We start from the raw sequence: 22837 nt of genomic DNA on the forward strand, positions 1-22837 counted from the left end.
AAAGTCAGCTATGACTTGAGGGCATGCTCCACCACCAGATGCAGGTGAATAAGAATCATAGAGTTTCATTTTCATTTTCATTTTCTCTCTCTCACAGCATAACCCGGCAGCTGGCAAGGCTGTGGACAATCTCTCCTATTGATGTTCTTTGAACTGACCTTGGGTGTCTGAAATGTTGCAGTTCTCAGCAGGGCTTTTTTTCTGGGAAAAGAGGTGGTGGAACTGAGTGGGTTGACAGCACAGGGGGCAACTCTTGGCAGGAAGTGGTGCCCCTGGTACCACATGTGCGTGCGTAAAGTGCATGCATGCTCCCAAGTCCAATGACGTCACGTTGGGTCAGCTGGAACAAGGGGGGAGTTTTTAAAAGTGTAAATCACCCCCAGAGAAAATGGTCACATGGCTGGTGGCCTCGCCCCCTGACCTTCAGACAGAGGGGAGTTTACATTGCCCACCGCGTTGCTCCAGCAGTGCGGAGGGCAATCTAAACTCCCCTCTGTCTGGAGATCAGGGGGCGGGGCCACCAGCCATGTGACCATTTTCAAGAGGTGCCGGAACTCTGTTCCACCACGTTCCAGCTGAAAAAAAGCCCCGATTCTCAGTATCTTGTCTGCCTAGTGTATGAACTCCGAAGATGTTTCCCAGGCTGCTTCTGGGCTTGTGGTTTAGGAGGGAGGGGGTTGTGTGAGTATATAGTTCAGTAATTGCTTTGAAACTTATTCCTTTCAAAGTGAAGTTGCCATGCTCATATGCATTTTACTTCCGTGTACTCCTATGGACCTGTGTATGTGGGAAAAGGCTGATTTTCTGAATAAAAGTCATTTAACCAAGGGCCTGCATCTTGCTGAAATGATCATAGAATCATAGAATCATAGAATCATAGAGTTGGAAGGGGCCATACAGACCATCTAGTCCAACCCCCTGCCCAGTGCAGGATCAGCCTAAAGCATCCCTGACAAGTATTCATCCAGCCTCTTCTTGAAAACTGCCAGTGAGGGGGAGCTCACCACCTCCCTAGGCAGCTGATTCCACTTTTGAACTACTCTGACCGTGAAAAAGTTTTTCCTAATATCCAGTCGGTACCTTTGTGCATGTAGTTTTAGCCCATTGCTTCGGGTCCTACCCTCTGCTGCCAACTGGAACAGCTCTTTGCCCTCCTCCAAATGACAGCCTTTCAAATATTTAAAGAGAGCAATCATGTCCCCCCTCAACCTCCTCTTCTCCAAACTAAACATTCCCAAGGCCCTCAGCCTTTCCTCGTAGGGCTCAGTCTCCAGACCCCTGATCATCCTCGTCACTCTCCTCTGCACCCTCTCGATTTTGTCCACATCCTTTTTGAAGTGAGGCCTCCAGAACTGCACACAGTACTCCAGGTGTGGCCTGACCAAGGCAGTATAGAGAGGGGCTATGACCTCCTGCGATTTCGATGCTATGGCCCCTTTGATACAACCCAGGATTGAATTAGCCTTTTTTGCCACCGCATCACACTGACTGCTCATATTCAGTTTACAGTCCACTCTTACCCCAAGATCCCTTTCACATATACTACTGCCCAGAAGTGTATCCCCCGTCCTGTATTTGTGCTTCCCATTTTTGTGGCCCAGATGTAATACTGTGCACTTGTCTTTGTTGAATTGCATCCTATTCACAGCTGCCCACTTCTCCGGAGTATTCAGGTTTAGTTGAATTTTAATTCTATCTTCTTGGGTGTTTGCTACCGCTCCCAATTTGGTATCATCAGCAGATTTAATGAGCAGCCCTTCCACTCCTTCATCCAGATCATTGATAAAAATATTGAAAAGTACCGGGCCCCAAACCGAGCCCTGCGGCACCCCACTGGACACCTCCCTCCAATCTGATGAAACGCCGTTGACCACCACTCTTTGAGTGCGGTCCTCCAACCAGTTCCCTATCCACCGAACTGTCCTATAGTCCACTCCACAGTCTTCCAGTTTGCCCATCAGAATGTCATGGGGGACCTTATCAAAAGCTTTACTGAAATCCAGATAAATCACGTCAACAGAGTTCCCCCGATCCAGCAAGCTGGTCACTCGATCAAAGAAGGAAACCAGGAGTCCAGGAGTCTACCTGCCATATCCTGTCATCCATAGTCTGACGCCAAGATCTTCCAGTTTCTGAAATCTGAAATCCCTGTTTTATATCAAGGCAGGGGCTCTTAATTAAGGCATACATTTCTGCAGTTGCTTTCAAGAGGAAGTAACTTGGCCGCCTGAGAACTCCGGGGTACATTATCCTTTTTGTGTGCTTCCCCCAAAGCTCGTCACACCCTGGCCATGACTCAGCATTGCAGGATCATAATCAAAGCTCTCAGAAGCTCCCTCACAATATAGACTTCCCTGGTAACTCCATCAAAAGCCGTGGAAGGGCCACCAACCCCTCTCTTGGCCATGGTCAAGTGGTCTGAGTTTGCCTGCCACATATTTTGTCAATCAACTGCAACCAGACACATCCCCCCTTCCTTGTTACATCACCTAGGCACTCGTCTTTGACCCCGCATTACAAGAGAAAGTTTGAACTGTCCTATGACAGCTTCGGTCCTCCCGATTCTTGCACCGATTAGTTCTCGAGTCCTAACATTGTGCCAATCATAGGAAAGCCCAAATTTCACCAACTGGCAATAGGATCACAAAGCTTTGACTTAACACCATCGCATCCTAATTCTGCACCACTGAATCCTATTTGCATCCAGGTAAATGCCCTGCTCTGGGTAGCCCAGTTGAGCCTGATCTCGTCAAGTCTCTGAAGCTAAGCTGATCAGCCTTGGTTAGTAATTGGATGGGTGACTTCCAACTAAGACCAGGGTTGCAGAGGCAGGCAATGGCAAACTGCCTCTGTTAGTCTCTTGCCATGAAAACCCCACCAGGGGTTGCCAAAAGTCAGCTATGACTTGAGGGCATGCTCCACCACCAGATGCAGGTGAATAAGAACAGCATGCAAGGCCTTCTGTTTTCATAGTTGGTTCTGATCCCAGGACTGACAGTAATATCACTGGACCTTTTCAAGACAGGTGGACTGTGCTTTCCTGTTATGTTTCCTTCCTAAACTGGCCTTCTACATCTTTCTACCGGCTCTGTCACTTAGTTTCTCCCTTCCCCAATCACAGCCTCCCAGCCTTACAGCCAACCATCTTCTCCCATAGCATCCACCACTTGAGTAGGGACTCTTTCACGCCTTTCCAAAAATCCCCCTGGTTTCCCCCACTGCATCACTGGGTCTTTTTTTTGGCAGCCCCTCGGCTTCCTTTCCTCTCTGGGTGGCTTTCAGTGGACTACAAACACAATTTGGGCTATAATTGGGCATTAATTTAAAGTAATACAACTGAACATTCGGATTGTGCAAATGTTTTATTGGATTGAGGTAAGTAAAGTGCTCTGTACTGTTGCCATTTGAATAGTTCAGTGTCACTCGCTTATCTACCATAATTTCTTTCCCCTTCTTTCTATTCTGGATAGGTTAACTGTGTGAGAGCTGGTGTGGTGTATTGGTTAGGTATTTGGCTTGGATCTGGGTGATCCAGGTTCAAGACTCCAAAGTGCCAAGGAAACTTGCTGGATGACTTTGGGCCAGTCTCAGCCTAACCCACCCCATAGGGTTGTTGTGAGGACTAATGGAGAATGGACTATGTAAGCCACCTTAGGTCCCCACTCAGGATAAATATGGGGTAAAAATGAAGAATATAAATAAATATTTGCTGGTTATATGCTGGTTATTCATAAGGCTGACTAGTCTGAAGCCTAGGGGCCCTACAGGGACCAGGGGCCTGTCAATTTTTTTTGCTGAGGCACACCCCCACATAAGTTACAATTAATTGATTCTTTTATATAACCTCTACAAATAAGATAATTAACTGCTTCCTGAAGTGAAACAAATTGTCTTTTATATTAAAACAATGATCCATAAATTTTATTTATTTATTTATATACACACACACACACACACACACACACACACTTTTATTATATAAATATATACATACATTTTATTATATATATATATATAATTAAAATTTAATTCACTTCAAAATATTACAGTATTGAACAATTATACCCCCAAAATGTGCTTTCCTGAAGAGTTCTTCTCAAGCAATAAAAATATAAAAATAGTGAATAAATTTCTTCAGGAGACCCTCAAAATGGATATAGGGCTATGTACTGCGGTCTAGTCCCTACCATACCAGGGTCAGGCTGTCAGTTGTAGTGGGGTGAAAGACGGAAGTGCTGGAGGGGGCCCCAAATACCCGAAAGCCTAGGAGCCCGGCCATGGGTTAATATGGCCCTGGTTATGTGTTCATTTCCCTTTCATCATTTCCTTTTTCATGGAAGATATTGTGGCCAACCGGGACCTGCATATCCTTTACCTCAGAACTTGCAGGAGAAGGCACACCTTTAGGTATGTCATGAAATGCTTTAAAAGTGAGCATGAGCACCTTGGATTCAACATGGAAATAAATCGGCAGCCAAGGAAGGGACTTTAGAACAGGACCAAGATGGTCCCACCAGCTCACCCCAATGTTAATTGAGTGTATACTGCAGTGGGCGTATACAGCTTAGATATTTGTTTCCCACTGGGTAATGTCAAATATCTTCAAATTAAAACATATAGCTGTGCTCTCCAAGGAGGTTCATGAGAACCATGACTGTGTGGGTTTTTTTTTTTTTTGCATTTTACTTGTTTATTTATGTGTATGAGCAAAGTGCCATCAAGTCACAGCTGACTAATGGTGACCCTCCCCAAAGGGCTTTCTAGGCAAGTGAGAAGCAGAGGTGGTTTCGTGGCAGAGTCTTCCTTGGTTGTCCCCCTTCCAATCACTGATCCTGCTTTGCTTCCAAGATTTGATGAAGTCAGGCACTATGCTACCTTCCCTCCCTACAAAGGATTTTGTATGCCCTAAAGTTTAGAGGTATGGCTGAGAGACATCTACTTTCTTTATTTTACTTCATTTATATCCCACTTTTATCCCTGGTGGAGACTCAAAGCAGCTTACATAATTCTTCTCTCTTCTCCAATTTCTGATTTTAATTCATGTTACTGTGATGATCGGGAATGAACAGTCATGTGCACATGGTTTACATCATCCTCTTCTCCTCCATTTAATTCACAACTATCTTAGCAATGAGAAAAACCTGAAGAGGATTTTGAGAGTTTTTTAGGTCCAGTAGAACATAACTGGATATCAGCCAATTGTGTATGTAAAGTGCCGTCAAGTCACAACTAACTTATGGTGACCCCTGCTGGTGTTTTCACGGCAAGTGAGATGCAGAGGTGGTTTGGCATTGCCTTCCTCTGTAGAGTCTTCCTTGGTGGTACCCCATCAAGGTACTGACCCTGCTTAAGCTTCGAGATCTAGTGAGATTGGGCTATACTATGCCGCCTTCCCTCCTATTTATTTATACGGAAATGCATTGTGCAAAAATTATTCAATTCAGACAATTACATACATACCCACAGATGTATATGAGGTCTCTGTGTGTGACAACTTAGAAATGTTTATGAGAGTAACACCATGAGTTTCACATTTAGAAATAAGGTAGCATGTACCAAAGTTTTAGGGGGTACTTATGAAATTCTGCCCAGCCATACTTTTCTCCAGATTCTGGGGCTCTGATACTGATTATCAGTCTCATTTTCCACAGTGGCATTGAAGCCTTGGCGATCTGCCATTGTCCCCTATGGTTTTCTCACCAAACCATGGGCTTTTCATTCCCTCTATAAGTGAGACAAGAAATGGGCTGCCAACAGATACGGGAACTGCTCATTCTCTTCTGTAGTTTAGGGAATAAGTGAAAAATGGATCTTTTGGGCTGAATGTTTGTTTTATACTGGCTGTAATACGTTATGCTATGAAGTTTTAATTATGTTGCTTGTGGGATTTTTATGACTGGAAAACTTGACCTTTTTAGAAAAAGTGATATGGAAATATATTAACTTTTTATTTCTGCATATTGATTTGGCTTCTATGCATTCATAATTTCCTGCAGTTTTCACTTGGCCTAACTTGTTTAGCTTTCAGGCTACTCGTCGTGTGCACTGGCACACATGTGGATTTAATTAAATTGCAATACAAAAAGGAATCCTGAATAGCACCACGCATTCACATCAAAAATCCCATTTACTTTATTTGTACATATGCTGGTACACATGGGGAGACGGGAACTACATGGGCGCCTTTTCCAAAATTAATTTTAGAAGTTCTTCAAATGGAGCTAGAAAGCAGGTGGATCGGAATGAGGGAACATAGCCCACAAAACAATGGCAGAATAGAACAGAAGCCATCTGCTCAGCCCTGGGTTATTTTTAAAAATAGTTGCTTGGGTCTTGGATGTTCTATCTGTTTCAATTCTGGATCAAAAAGGTACTTTTTCTTCTGTATTGGCTATTACACTAGGTTATTTTTAGGTGGGTAGCTGTGTTGGTCTGCAGTAAAATAGCAGGATTTGAGTTGAGCGGCACCTTGAAGACCAACAAGAGCTCCATGGGTGGAAGCTTTCAAGAGTAAGAGCTCCTTACTTCAGACACTCCTAGGTTACGTTGTTGGACCTCTTTATGTGGATACATACACAGAAGAAGAAAGTGGCAGATTGGACTGTTTTACTTCAGCTTTGATGATGGACGATACAGTTTTTCAATGTTCTCCCAACAACAACAACAAAAAAACTTTCTGTCAGTAGAAAAACAGAATTTCAGGGACGAACATGTTAACCCTGTCGTTTCAAAATTGTACTGATTTTCTACTTGCAGGAAGCTGGGGCTCGAATGCAAGAGGAAATGTAAATGGATTTGGTGGCGTTCCACTTGTGCAAGATGTTGAACTACACCTAGCACCTTCCTCCCTATATAGTATTGTGTCCAGAATCTGGTTGCTCAAGATCTTGCACAATAGGAAACACAGCTGGGGAGAACACAAGTTTGACATAGTGCAAATGGCTACTGCAGGCTTTTCCTTGCATTGTTATTTAGTGGATGTTTTGTCCTGTGTGTTTCAGACAGGGAGCGTCCAAACCTATGATTCCCCCAAATTTGTAGCATGAAGTGGAAGGATCTCACCTTCTACCCACCAAATTTGGCGGTACTACCAAATTCCCACTTCACTATGCTGCTAGGGATCCCATTCCCCTGGTGAGGGCAGAGTATCCCCCACTTTTACCCTCCACCTCCTGCCACCACTCCTTAAGAGGAGAAAGGTGCAGGAATAGGCCTCCCAGGTGTGCTCCTGGGGTGGTGCAACAACATCACTCCTGGGAATAATGTGCTTTCCATGGTCATAGATCCAGAGGAGTTAGCCGTGTTAGTCTGTAGTAGCAAAATCAAAAAGAGTCCAGTAGCACCTTTAAGACTAACCAATTTTATTGTAGCATAAGCTTTTGAGAATAAAGTTCTCTTCGTCAGATGCATCTAAGGAAGAGAGCTGTGATTCTCGAAAGCTTATGCTACAATAAAATTGGTTAGTCTTAAAGGTGCTACTGGACTCTTTTTGACCTGGGAATAATGTCACTGTGCTGCCCTGAGACCCCACGCACGCTTTGCAGTGGGAAGATTTGGACCCCAAACAAGCCAAATTGGGGGCCACACACGCAAGTAGAGCATGCTGCGGCCACAAGAAAGGTAAACGCCGAGTCCCCAGCCTCCCGCCAGGATGGTAAGAGGGCCTGGCCACCCTGTTTGCGGCACATATATTGTTTGAAACATTAGGAAAGGTATGCACAGATTTTCTCATTGGGAAACAGAAAGTAATTGGGAGCTTCTTGCCATGTGCTCCGATATCACAAGCACATATTTTGAAACAGTACTTTCTAAAAACAGGTTTTTTGGGGGGCCTTTACACGTGCTCTTGCTAATCTGATGGAAGCAGATCTCATCTGCAATGTGTCATGTTCAGATGATGGGGAAGAGGGGGCAGGATAGAACTGCAATACTTCTTAGTTTGCCAATGCGTTCAAGTTCCTTAAACGGAAATGGTGTACGTGTGTCTCCGTCTGTGGTGCTTGCAAGCGCCACGGGGATGCATAGCCTCCCACAGATACTATAAGTTATCTTGCTATCCCAGTCAAAATGGATGCGTAGAAGCCACCTTGCAGATGAAAGATTTATTTCAAGCTGAGCGTTCAAAGAATGTAGCAAACTAACTTACAACAAATCACTGAACACATATTCTCCTGTGATCTCCATTTCAAAGACTGGAGCAGACTTGGTGTATGACAAGGGTAATGACATTATTTTGTAAATTGTGGTTTCATCTGATGTTATTTTGGCAAAACAGTTGAAGGCTTCTCGGTATTTATAAGCTGGTGTTGAACTGCCTGCCAATTAGCTTCTGGGAAGACTTCAAAGTGCTGGTTTTTACCTTTCAAAGCCCGAAACTGTTTTTCCCATCCCATTTTCCACAACAGTATTTGTATTTGGTTAATTATATCAATATGAACAAAATGCCAGTTGTTACGACAGATGGTAGACAAGGAGAAGTAATCAATGAAGATCTTATTTGTTACAAAGGCAACATCCCTGGGCAACAACGTACTTCACCTGCAAAATGCACGGAGATCGTTTACACCCTCGTGAAGGATCTTTGTTCGTTGTAGGATTAAATTTTATTTTCCCTCTGTAAGTGCATAGGTATACTTGGGGACACGATCCGAGTGTATTTATGCCAATAAATTGAGCCATTGAATATTAAACTCCAATTTTACAAGCTGCTGTCCAATTGGTATTTAACACCACATACATTGAATCAGATGAACAGGTTGTTGAGCCCTCTGTGTTGGAGATCTTGCAAGCAGGAAGGCACAACCTTACATATGTGGTGGGAATGCCATCTTGTTCAGGAATTTTGGAGAGTGGTTCACAAAGAGATATTCAACACGATGGGTCTTTCGTTGCCATACTCCCCGGAATTTTTCCTATTGGATTTTTGGCCCAACTCTGTGTTAGATAGGAATACCAGATCTCTTGTCTCGATATTAGTTGTCTCTGCTCATCTGATCATTGCTGGGAATTGGAAACCCCTCAAAGGCCCATTGCTAAAAAAAATGGTATCAGAAAATCTGGGAGCAATATTTGATGGGTAGGATTATGCACAATCTGTTTTATGGGAACTTGCATATTTGCATGTGATGAAATTTGCATATTTGAATATGATGAAATATGGAAACCAATTTTAGGTGTTTTAAATGCCAAATAAGTAATTCCCCCAATGCAACAGAGATTAAATACTTGTTTATTGTAATTCTTGGGTTTTTAACAATTTGCCAAGAGTGGTTTTGATAATGTCTTTTATGGTTTAATTTTAACCCCTTGTTATGTATTGTACGGTTTTATCATTTCTTGTATTAAATTTGGAAAAAATTAAAAAATAAAATAAATTGAGCCGCTGAGAATTCTACCAGGGAACTCCATCTTGGGTTTTCATTTTTAGTCACATGGAAGTGTGACAAAATGCTGCAATGGCGAGTGTGTGTGTGTGTGTGTGTGTGTGTTATATGTGGACTTTTAAAGCCACATAGCATACAAACCACTGCTTGAATTACTGTCACTTGGGGTTCTAATATCAACTTTGTGTTCTTTGGCTCCAAATTCTGCGCGTGAGTCATGCTGCTGCTTCTTCATTGGCCCAAAAGTTGAGGTGCAGCCCCCGATTCTACAAATGAATGTTCAGTGCTGAAAACATTTCACTTGTTGTGTTCGATGGGGGATATTCCCAGGTTCAATGTAAATTATGTCATAATCCTGGTATCTTTCTCCCTTCGATCTTACAGTTGTGCAAATTCATTATTTTGACCTTACATTGCATTCCATGCAGAGTGGGATCATACTATTAGGTCACAGAACTGGATCCATGCTACAGCTAAGTATGCTACAGTTTCGGCAGCATATCTACGAAAATCAGAACGATGCAGCCAAGATCAGCATGGCCTCTGCGCAAGAATTACATGTAAATTAGTCAAGCATTCCTTTTGGTTTTTGATCCTCCCGCTCAGGTGAAACTTCGTCTCACATCCTTCCTGATTCTGTGTTGATGATTGTGACACAACCCTAAGATTCAATATGGCTCAAGTGTGCCACCTAGAGAGCATCAGGATTCCTGGCTCTCTGATTGGTGGAAATAGCCTCTGACATCAGAGAGGGAGCCTTGCTTGGGATTGGTTAAATTTGCTAATCAGTCTCACTGAGCTGGCTGGCTTAGGTCAGACTCTATGGCCCATCAGTATCTAGAAGCTCTGGACTCTCATTCATCCCCACTTTGGAACATCTGGGCTGTTTCCACACTACTCAGCTTCATCTGGAATGGGGCACAACGTCACAAAAAAACCCACGGAGGACATCATCTTCTTGCGCGAGTTTTGCACGATGTTACGCAAAACTTGCACAAGAAGACGCTATCTTCCGCTTTTTTTCACGATGTTGTTCCCCACTCCAGATGAAGGTGAGTAGTGTAGAAATGGCCCTGGAGACCCCAAGACCAGTGAGTCAGGGGTTAGGGATTTCTCCACTATCTTGGTACTACAAGGAACTCTACATATGCTCGGAGGAACCTTCTACAAGTGTGCTTAGCTGAGTTAGCTCAACATTATTGTTTTATTTGACAGACTGTGTGCTGTGTGAAAGTGTGCTTTTCCCTTTGTTTTGCATTTTGTCCTCTTTCAAATCCACCCATCATTTCCCTCTTTTTTTCTTATAAAAAAATGTCTTTCTGTAAAGACATTTTTGGATTACTTGGCACAATCCATTTCTCTAGGATACTTCTCTGATTCTCTTCCCTACATGCCAGGCTGTTTGGGCACTACCCAGTTTTCTATAAGACAGTTTTTTCAGAGTTTCCACCCTGTTACTGGGTTATTTTGCTAGGGCTGAGCTGGAAGAGCTGCTTCCCAGTGGATCAGTCTAGCTGTTCTCAGGAGGTGCCTGAGTGGTGGCAAGCAACTACCCAAGTGCTTTCCAAGGAAATCTTGGTCTAAAGTTGTTCCCAGAAAGGAAAGACACTTTTCTCTGTTCCTAAATTTAACAGTGGCCCCTCTGAAAGATCTCTGAATTTGTCTGGTGATGCTTTTTTCTCTTCTCTTGCTTTTTGCTACCTGACATCACTTTTGGAATTACATCGGCTGTAGCAAAATTTTTCACTGCAGTGGGTATGATGAGAGGGGGGGAAACAGAGGATGGAATCAGAGGGATTTCTGTTGCATCTGTATGGCAATGGTGAAGCTGATGTTAACTAGTTGTCAGACAATGGTGGAATAAGGCTGTCACATCCTCTAGCTGAACAAAACCTAACTCAGGACACAGTATCTTATTCCAGGACACTGAAATACTGGACAACACATCCAGCTACTTTGTCAGATTGCACAGGAAAGCCATTGAAATTCATAAGCATAAGCACAATTTCAACAGGAAAGGAGAGAGTTTAAGAATGAATAGGGCTTGGTTTCCAGTCCTGAAAAACACCAGACTAACAAAATACTCTACATCTTACAATAGCCCTGCAGATAAGATTAGCATATCAACCACCATTCCATATGCAAAAGAACCTCCTCAGGATACAATAGCATTCCACACCCTGGGAAACTCTTACAGGATGACTCAGCCTAAACCCACCATCCTGAGTAGATATAAATTACCTGCTAACATCTTCTCCACACATTGACACAGAGAGATCTCTGTCTTTCGGTGCTATACCTCTGAAGATGCCAGTCACAGCTGCTGGTGAAACATCAGGAACTACAATGCCAAGACGATGGCCATACAGCCCAGAAAATCTACACCAACCAACATTCTCCGGCCATGAAAGCCTTTGACAATATATCGCACTTATAATTGTCTCAATCATTCAAAAGCCTTCTTTTCAAAGCCCTTGCTTTTGCAGATGTGCAGAAGATCACCAGAAACAACTGGTGAGTAATAATTTGTTAACTCTCATGTTTTATCTTTTCAAGTGGAGACAATACACAACTGGGAGAACCCTGGTGGTCCGCTGCATCAAACATCTCTGGTGCGTTGATGTTTCCTTCCCCAACACGGTTGCTGGGCACTGTGGGATGGCAGCTGATGTACTACAATTTGATGTCACCAGATGGCCCCTACTGTCCAGGATGAAGTCTGCAACAGCCCTGCCTGAGGGCATACCCTACAGCTTGGCCCCAGATCCCATAAGGGGACCCCAAGAGATGTGGAGTGAGCTGCCCATACTGCATGCTCACCCCAGCGGATCTGTCCCAATGCATCAAAAAAACCCAAGTTGTGACAAAGCAGCACTCGATGTCTGGAGCCCCATGGGAGGGAGGGAACGGCAGTGACCACGTGGCTGTGAGAGAGGAGTCCAGCCACTCCTGCACTTCTCTCGCTATGCCCCTGGTGCGAGTCTTTGCCTCCACCCCCAGCCTTGCCCCCGGCTGCAACATTGCCCTCCAGTAATTTGGTGGGCTTCCTTTATCCACAACCAGAGGGTTATAATTGAAAATAAATAACAATAATATATTTTAAAATGACTAAAAATGACCAAGTTACCATTTTCAGTAATGCTGTGGAACCTCTTAAATTTGACATAGTTTAAGGGGTACAGGATATCTTAATTCAATCCTGATTGTGCATTTCAGGAGCATGATCCATGCAATCGGCTTCTTGCATTAATTGGGCAATATGTGGGTTTTCTACCCAGGTAACCTTCCATTCATGTGAACCATTGTTCCCACAATGTGCAAATGGAACACAAGGTAATGTCTGCACTTGGGTTCTGGTGATTCTCTGTTGACTGTGGCTTGCAGCTACTCTCAAAAATAATGGAATAAGGAAATAAAAGTAGCATGCTATATTCGTGCATCCCTGCAGAACTGGTTTGCTCTGATTAATCTACTGTGTCAGTTTGCATGAAGTGACAACATGTAATGCTCAGCTGCGTTGCAAATTAAGCACCGTTTCCCAAGAAGATCTTCAGCTTGGAATGCAAAATGAGCTCGTGAGCCTATGCAGGTTAACAAGGAATTCTAGGACACATAATTTTCCAGGATGCATGCTGGCACCTTAGAAACTGTGCAACATTGTTAAGAAAAATTCTCTTAATTCTTCTTTACCCACTTTCTGCCTGAAATCCGACAATCCCTTTCTTTCCCTCTTTTTAGGAATTTGGAATCAAGTTTCTAATTCCATTTTAATTAAAGAAAAAAATTTAAGAGAGGAGGGGCAGGAAGGGGGATGTACAAAATTTTAGAACTTCACTCTATAGATGCTCAGAGACAGGCAATACTTCCACAAACCATCCTCTCCCCTCACTAGAGCACACCTTGGGGTGTGTAACATAAAACAACTTGCAAGGGCTGAAATTTTAAAAGGCTGGATTGATTTCTGTTTGAAGAAAAATGAAAAAGAAATTCCTCTTTTACAGGAGAAGAAAGAAAACAAGAGGAATCAATGGCTATGTCTAAACAAGTGAATGTCAGAAAAAGAAATTCCTCTCCCTATACCAATGTTAAACTATACAACTCTTCTACCTGGCATGCTATATAGAATCATAGAATCATAGGGTTAGAAGGGACCTCTAGGGTCATCTAGTCCAACCCCTTGCACAATGCAGGAAATTCACAAATCCCCCCCTCCCTGTCTGTCCCAGTGACCCCTGCTCCAGGCCCAGAAGTTGGTGAAACACCTCCAGGATCCCCAGCCAAACCAGCCTGTGGAAAACCACTACCCAACCCCAAGGTGGCGATCGGCACCACCCTGGGCATGTAAGATGGGCCATGAAATCCAAACACTGATGCAATTCCCTCTGGCCTCCCCCTCATGCTCACAGAATCAGCATTGCTGCCAGATGGCCATCTCGCCTGTGCTTAAGAACCTCCGAAGAAGGAGAGCCCACCACCTCCCGAGGAAGCCCGTTCCACTGAGGGACTGCTCTAACTGTCAGGAAGTCCTTCCTAATGTTTAGCCAAAAGCTCTTTTGACTTAATTTTAAGCCATTGGTTCTGGTCCGAGTTTCTGGGGCAGTGGAAAACAACTTCATGTCATCCTCTATATTGCAGCCCTTCAAGTACTTGAAGATGGCTATCATGTCACCTCTCAGTCATCTCCTCTCCAGGCTAAACATTCCGAGCTCCTTCAACCTTTCCTCATAGGACTTGGTCTTCAGACCCCTCATCATCTTCGTTGCCCTCTTCTGGCGCTTGCTTACTTTCTACGATGCCTGCAAACAGAAAGGAGGAAGCAATGTTTGCTAATTCCCTTTCCCACTGCAACCCCCAAATTTTCTTTTCTTCAAGGGCAGGATTTGTGGGGGCTGTTTGCAGTAAGAGTCAGTCAGAAAGTCCTCTTCCCTGAGTGCTCAAGCAAGCCAGTAGCAGAAAGATTAATCTTATTAGTTTATAGGTTCCAGCCTTCATCCTTTGTACCTTTTCTCCACTCCCCCCAAATTCTTCTCCATATAAACAACTGTGTGTTGAATGCAACACACTTTTTTGTTAGTGAAATATGGAGTTCCCTTTGACCATTAAAAAAATTGATGCTGGGAATCTTGTGAAACGTGCGGGCAAAATACATGTGCAGTGACGATTACAATAAGGAAGTCTGAGCAAGGGAAAAAATCTGGATCTAACTGTATGTTTCTTAGTATATTATGAAAATAATCCTGGGATGGACTCTCCGCAGGCTTGGTAGGCCAAATGGATTCTGTTGTGATTTGTTTTTATGTTCCTAGGCAGGGTAAAAGGGAGAGATAATAGCAGCGCAATTATGACCCCATGTATGCTGTACATCTCATGGCAATCAGCCCAGAGGAGATTGTAAGACCTTCTGTGACCCCCATCATAGACTGTGAGAAATATTTGACACAAGCTAAGCAGGAAAAAGAGAGGGGTGGGGGGAAATATAGGATCAGTACTAGGGTGGAATGCTTATTTCGAATCTTCTTTAATGTTCAAACAGTGGGAGGTCTGGTATCATATTGTATAAATCTGCTTTTTGAGTGTTTGTCTTTGCCCTCGGTTTAATATGAAGTAGAAACAGTGGGCAGAACATACTCATTTCAATCCATCAGTTGGAATGGTTTCTCATTTCAGAGGTGCTGTTCAGAGAATTGTATTTGTGCTTTGTATTTAGTGGAATCAGAATTTCATGATTTATTTATTAAAAAGGTTATACCCCTGTCTTTCGTAAGGGACTCAACTGGCTAACAATATGTCAGCCAGCAGAGGCAAACCAATACACTCACAAAAATAGAAATAAACTGCATATCCCACAAAACCCCATCTGACAAATACTTTTACACCCCAAGTAATGCCCTTGAGATAATTCACAGAAACAGCAACCTCAAATAATAGCCTTTTGGAACAGAGTTATTTTGCACGTCTTCCTAAAGACTGGAGCAGTCAGAAAGTCCTCTTCTATGAGTGCTGAAGCAAGCCAGTAGCAGAAAGATTCATCTTGTTAGTATATAGGTTCAAGCCTTCATCCTTTGTACCTTTTCTCCGCTCCCCCCCCAAATTCTTCTCCTTATAAACCACCGTGTGTTGATGCCTTCTGAACCTCCTGTGGTAGGAAATTCCATAAAATCAGTCCAGTGACTGAGAGCCAAGCTACAAGTGACGCCTTACACAGGTTGGACACTTGTCAGCTTCCCTCAAGTTTTGATGGGAAATGTAGGCGACCTGGTTTTACAGCTTGGCTCTCCATTACAGCTGCAAGACCAGGACACCTACATTTCCCATCAAAACTTGAGGGAAGCTGACAAGTGTCCAACCTGTGTAAGGCATCATGTGTAGCATGGCTCTGATAACAGATCTAATGGAAGAAGTTGTGGACCTGTGGGAGGGCACCCTGAGTGGAAACAAACCAGAGAAACCTAATTGGCAAAGGGATTCACAGAGGGATGTAAAGTCCAAAGAACACATTATTTAAATTATGATCATGGACAGACAAGGGGACATCTGTGGGGGAAAACACTGAACTGTCATAGCTTCTTCTGGTGAGTGAATAGGGAAACGGCTGTGATTGTACAATATTAGGAAACATAAGAAATACATCGTAGAATCTCTTGCTTTCTGGTTTACAAGCAACACACAGATGCTGTGTAATTGAGAGTCAGCAACTCTATGTTTGATATACATTATGATAACAGTATATTTAACATACTTTGCCTTTTTCAGATGATATCAGGAAGGCGAGAGCTTAACAGAATTGAGAACGGATCAGGCATTTCTTCAGATAATGGAATATGCGTACAAACCGAAAGAGAGTACCGTATAACCTTCATTTTCCCTTGTCTTCAGAAGAACCCTGGGAGGTTTTGTACACATTAGAAGTTTCGCATCAGCATGCCTGAGGTTAAGAACTGGATCGCACATGGAAGGTCTGCTTATTTTCTCCATGCATTTCATTTGCATGCATATGTCCATGACATTGTGGAGAAACGTTAGCGTGAACCCAAAAGGAACGGAGACAGCGGCAGCAATTCCCTTGACTGCGGCGTCTGAGACAACTCTGGCTCTCTCAAAATAATCTGCTGTCTTTGTGTTCAGACTAATATTTTTTTTAAATATGAGGCAGGACCCAAACATGCTCTTCTGCTGATATTACTGCACTTACTCTAGAAAACCAGCACTGTGGGTGTAGGAGGAGGGAGCAAGCTTTAACTATTCCAGCCTCGCACTGCAGACCCCTACCTGTGCTATTTGAGAAGTCTCCAAGAGCAGAATTTTAGAGGGCTCAATGGGCTTCAGCAGGTGGTAGTGCGAGACAGGGCAGTCCCATTCTGAGAGTCTCTCTATAGGAGACTCTTACACAAGGGCGCTCACATGTAGGGAGATGCAATGTTAGCCGGTGAGCAAAGTTCAGTTTCACCTCTCTACACTAGGGTAGTTTTAAAAGATGGAGTCAGCAGCGATGGTTCCTCGGAGGGGAAGATGAAATTAACAAGCCCGGCTCTGTCCAAAAGACGCAGAGAGAGGGTGTGAATAGACGTGTGCCCCTCTTTACCAGCTCCCCAGTGCAGCAGATCTAGGTGGGTGCTGAGTCAAGTGGCACTTTTCTCTCACTTCCTCCTTCTTCTCCCCCTCCTTTCCCCTCCCTCCCTCTTTTGCATTGAGTAAGTCTCTCTCTCTCTCTCTCTCTCTCTCTCTCTCTCTCTCTCTCTCACTCCAGCCTCCCTTTCTTTTGAAGTTGCAAATTGAGGTTTCATTCTGACCCCCTGTGAAGTGCTGCAGTGAAGCTGCACCTTTGGCAGGTGCTGGTGGAGCCGAGGAAGGGAATAAGGGAAAGGGAGAAAATGGGGGAGAGAGAGAGAGAGTGGGTTTGTTAATCTCATCTTTGCCTTCAATGAACTTCTCTGCCAGCTTTGTCTTTTAAAACTACTCTAGTGTAGAGAGGTGAAACTACACATCCCGACCAACATTGCAACTCCCTTCACTTGCAGATGCATCTGAAGAAGAGAACTGTCATTCTCAAAAGCGTATGCTACAGTAAATTTTTTTTTTTTGAAAAATTTTTTATTGGGTTAGGATCAAATGTTTACACATTACAGTCAATTTTCCCATTTCCCAATTTCTAACCCCCTCCCTTTCCCCCCTTTTTGTTGACTTCCAACAGTTTTCCAACCCTTTGTCCCTTTTCCCTTACTCTTTATATATTCCTCTATCTAACAAATGTATATTCTCCCTTTATTCTAAGCAATACTTCTTTAACTATTTTTAATACTCTGTACCCTATCTATGAGTCCCTTTTTCCATAATGGATAAACAATTTATCCCATTTTTCATTATTCCATTTTCAAATATTTCTGTATATCATAAACTATGTAAACTATACATTCATATAAATCAGCCAGTTTAACTTATACTCTATATGTTATTCATTCTATCTTCTTCTTTCTATTTTAGTTATATTTGTTTACATTAGTATTTCTATTCCCCTTCAATCATAAATCTATATATGATATCAATCAATTTGACTCATATACACCTTCAGATAGACATATTCAATTTGGTACATTGTACAGAATCAGAAAGAAAATATTATTAGTTACTCAATCCTTATAGTTAACCCTTATGGTTAATTGTTTTCTATCAATATTCTATTTTTTATTCTACATATATCAATCTAATATCATAGCTGCTTAGAAATTCTCTTTTACCTCTTCTCCCCCCCGGTAAAGTCACCCCCCTCTACATTTTATTGTACTTCAATAGTTCTCAAACTGCCACAGTTCTCCTCCCACCTCCCATTTCTTCTCCAAATATTGTTTCAGCTTCTCCCAGTCTGTGTTAAACTGTCCTGGGTCCAGGTTTCTCAATTTTCTTGTCATTTTGTCCATTTCTGCCATATACAGCAATTTGTAGATCCAATCTTCAATAGTTGGCACTTCTTGTACTTTCCATTTTTGCGCGTACAAAAGTCTAGCTGCTGCCGTCATGTAAAATATCAACGTCCTATGATGGGCTGGAATTCCCTCCATTCCCAAGTTTAGTAGCAGGAGTTCTGGGTTCTTATTAATTTGAAATTGTAAAATCTCACTCATTTCTCTTATTATTTCCCCCCAGTACTGCCTAGCTACCTCACACGTCCACCACATATGGTAGAGGGAGCCCTCATGCTTCCTGCATTTCCAGCATTTATTAGAAGTGTTCAAATTCCCTAGCGCAATCTTCTTTGGTGTCATGTACCAACGATAAATCATTTTGTAAATGTTCTCTTTAATGCTAGTGCATGTCGTTGTCTTCATTGTAGTCTTCCACAAGTATTCCCATGCCTCCATTGTTATTTCTTTATTGAAATTTATGGCCCATTTCACCATTTGTACTTTAACTATTTCATCCTCAGTATACCATTTCAGCAATACTTGGTATACCTTGGATATTCTTTTCTTGTCCTCTTTAAAAAGGGTCTGCTCTAGTTCCGAATTTTCTGTTCGTATACCTCCCTTTACAGAGTCCGAGTTATATAAATCTCTAATCTGTCTATACTGGAACCAATCATAATAAGGTGATAGTTCCTCCTGAGTCTTTATTCTGAGTTTAGATTCTTCAGTTCTAGTTATTTCTTTATAAGTTAAGCATTGTTGCTCATTATCAACAGCTCTCGGATCTATCACCTCATATGGAACTACCCACAAAGGGGTTCCTTCTTGTAAATAAATTCTATACTTCTTCCAGATTATATATAAACTTCTCCGTATATAGTGATGCAGGAACATCGAGTTCGCCTTTACTTTATCATGCCATAAATATGCGTGCCATCCAAATATTTTTTTATATCCCTCTAGGGCTAGTAATTTCTTATTCTTTAGCGTCATCCACTCTTTCAACCACACCAAGCAAATTGCGTCATGGTAAAGTCTTAGATTGGGCAGTTGCATTCCACCTCTTTCTTTTACATCTTGTAAAACTTTCATTTTCACTCGAGGCTTCTTGCCTGCCCATACAAAGTCTGATATTTTCCTCTGCCATTTCTCAAATTGCTTAGAGTCACTGATGATTGGTATTGTCTGTAGCAAAAACATTACTCTTGGTAACACATTCATCTTAACTGCTGCAATCCTTCCCAACCATGACAAATTTAGTCTGTTCCATTTAATCAAATCTCTCTCTATCTGAGTCCATAGTTTTTCATAGTTGTTTTTAAATAAGTCTATATTCTTAGCAGTCAGTTCGATTCCCAAATATTTCACCTTACTTGTTACTTCACAATCCGTTATTTCCGTTAACAATTGTTGTTTCTGCTTAGTCATATTTTTGCATAGTATCTTTGACTTCTTTTTATTAATATAAAAACCTGCCAAGTCTCCAAACTCCTCAATCTTATCTATCACTTTTGGCATGTTCTCCAATGGGTCTTCTACAATTACCATTATGTCATCCGCAAATGCTCTGACCTTGTATGAATAGTCCTTTATTTTAATTCCTCGAATTTCTTCATCTTGTCGTATTTGTATCATCAGGATCTCCAATACCAAAATGAACAGCAGTGGAGACAACGGGCAACCTTGTCTTGTTCCTTTACTTATAGTCAATTTCTTAGTCGCTTCATCATTCACCACAATTGCTGCAGTCTGGTCTCTGTAAATTTCCTTAATTGCTCTAATGAATCTTTCTCCCAATTGTAGCTTTTCCATAGTGGCAAACATAAAGTCCCAGTTTAAATTATCAAACGCCTTTTCAGCATCAACAAAGAAGAAACCAACCTCTTTGTCACAACGCTTATCATAATATTCAATAGCATTAATCACTGTCCTTAAATTGTCTCTGATTTGTCTGTCTGGCAAAAAGCCTGCTTGTTCCTCCTCAATGACTTCCGAAAGCCACCCCTTCAGTCTCTCCGCCAGTATCTTTGCAAAGATTTTATAATCGTTGTTAAGTAACGATATAGGTCTGTAGTTTTTCACATTAGTCAAGTCTTGGCCCTCTTTGGGGATCAATGATATATTCGCTTCATTCCAGGTATCTGGAATCCGTTGATCCTTTAAAACTCCATTGATCACCTCTTTTAGGAATGGTGCCAGTTCGTTAGCCATTACCTTATAAAATTTAGCTGTAAGTCCATCTGGCCCTGGCGCCTTTCCTAGATTTGCAGATTGTATTGCCTTGCTTAGTTCCTCATCCGTTACTTCACTGTTCAGTTTATTTCTCCAAGCTTCCGAAATTACTGGAAGTTTCATTTTCTCCAAATATAACGCTATTGACTCTTTATTTACCTCTTTCTTATTGTACAACTTAGCATAGAATTTGTAAAAGGCTCTACTAATGGTAGTCTGTTCCAGATACGTTTTATTATCTTCGCAAATTCTATTTATTATTTTCTTTTCCCTTCTCTTCTTCAGTTGTCATGCCAAATACTTCCCAGGTTTATTTGCACCTTCAAACACTTTCTGATTCAATCTTTTAAGATTCCACTCCAATTCCTTATTATTCATTGCTGTTAACTGTTCTTGAAGTATTTTAATTTCCTGATATAATTTCTTTTTCCCTGGTCTCTTTTTTAACTGTATTTCTTTGGCTTTTATTTTCTCCTCGATCTCTTGTCTCTTCTCCTCTTTCTTTTTTCTGGCTCTACCATTTAAGTCCATTAGTATGCCCCTTATTACCGCCTTATAAGTGTCCCAAACTTTGTTGGTTGGTACTTCTTTATTCACGTTATATTGTATGAAGAACTTTGTCTCCCTTCTCAGCATCTCCATATTCTCTCCCTCCTGTAACAAATCCTCATTTATTCTCCATGTTTTCCTTTTTCTCCTTCCCCCTGATTTCCACATAATTGGGTTGTGATCTGAGCCTACCATCGGCATTATTTCCACCTCCTTAGTCCATAACGCTAAGTCTTTTGAGGCCCAGATCATATCAATTCTTGATAGTGTACAATGCCTTGCAGAGTAAAAAGTAAATTGTCTACTTTTAGGGTATTCTCTTCTCCATACATCTTCTAGAGTCTCCTGTTGTATCAAGTCAAAAAAGAGCTTTGGTAATAGTCCTCTTTTCTTTTGTGAAGTTGTTGTCTTTTTATCTAATTCCAAGTTTGTCACTCCATTGAAGTCTCCAGCAAGAATTATCTGGTCGTATGAAAGATCATCTAGTTGCTTCCTCAAATCCTCAAAGAAGCTTTCCTTTGCACCGTTAGGTGCATAAACTCCGACTACCAACACTCTCTTTAAGTCCCAAGTACATTCCACTGCTATAAATCTGGCTTCCACATCTTTCATTACAAATTTTGGCTGTAGCTCCTCTTTTATGTACAACACCACTCCTCTTTTTTTCTTGTTGGAGGCCGCTACAAATTCTTTGCCCAATTTTCCTGATTTTAAATATTTTACATCCTGCTTTCTAATATGGGTCTCTTGCAAACAGACAATGTCACATTTTTGTTTTAATAGCCAGTGAAAAATATTTTTTCTCTTATTCAGTGAGTTTAGTCCATTTACGTTCCAAGATAAAACTTTACACTCCATACTCATAGTCTTGTTGGTAAGTCTTTTTCATTGTCCCTTATAAATCGCTCCATCTCTCGCTCAGATCTGATGCGCTTTTTGGCCCCTCCAAACTCAAAGGACACACCTTCTGGTAACTCCCATCTGTACCTGATTTTCATGTCCTTCAAGATCTGAATTAGCACTTTGTATTTTTTCCGATCTAATAACACTGACCTGGGTAATTCTTTCATTATGATAATCGTCTTGCCATCAATCTCCAATGGATCTTGAAACTGTTTTGTCACAATCTTCTCTTTCATATTTCGTGTCGTAAACTGCACAATCACGTCTCTTGGTAATTTCCTCTGGGTTGCAATTCTCGAATTTACACGATATGCCACGTCTAGGATAGCCACAACTTCCTCCTCCTCCTTCCCCAGGTATTCAGCTAACACCTCAGTCATCTGTTCTTGCGCTGACTTTCCTTCCACTTCTGGCAAGCCACGAAAACGTAACTGCTTCTCCATGTTTTTAGTTTCTGCAACTGACATTCTTCCCCTCATCAGTCTCATCTCTGTTTGTTGCGTATCTGCTAAGTTCTCCATCGCGTCTTCTACTGTTTTAACTCTCTGCTGCGTTCCTTGTAGTTCACTTTGTATTGTTTCCATACCTTTTTTCACTTCTGACAGCTCCGATTTTACTGTCTGTGTAACCTCTTTAACCTCTTTAATCAGCTCCAATTTCGTGTCCTTAAGTTCTTTAATCACATCTAAAAGTTTTTTGTCCAGGTTTTCTATTGCCGACTGCCACTCTTTTTTTGACATCGTGGGGCTTGCTTTGGCTCGCTCCCACGAGTCCGCTCTCTTCCTTAACTCCGTGGCGTAAAATTTAATGTCTTTTTATTTCAAATGTCCCGGTCTTCTTGCAGAAATTAAATTTTAAAGAGTCCAAAAT

The 22837-nt window shown here is 42.0% G+C and overlaps 1 non-coding gene across 1 annotated transcript; it reads left to right on the forward strand.

Annotated features, from left to right (window-relative positions):
• The first annotated feature begins 9862 nt into the window (after positions 1 to 9862).
• LOC129326821 (U6 spliceosomal RNA) lies at positions 9863 to 9971 on the forward strand. The gene has a single exon (XR_008596742.1). It is a non-coding gene; the product is annotated as a U6 spliceosomal RNA (small nuclear RNA).
• Positions 9972 to 22837: the final 12866 nt, after the last annotated feature.

Source organism: Eublepharis macularius, chromosome 3 (assembly GCF_028583425.1).
Source record: "Eublepharis macularius isolate TG4126 chromosome 3, MPM_Emac_v1.0, whole genome shotgun sequence".
Taxonomy (NCBI): domain Eukaryota; kingdom Metazoa; phylum Chordata; class Lepidosauria; order Squamata; family Eublepharidae; genus Eublepharis; species Eublepharis macularius.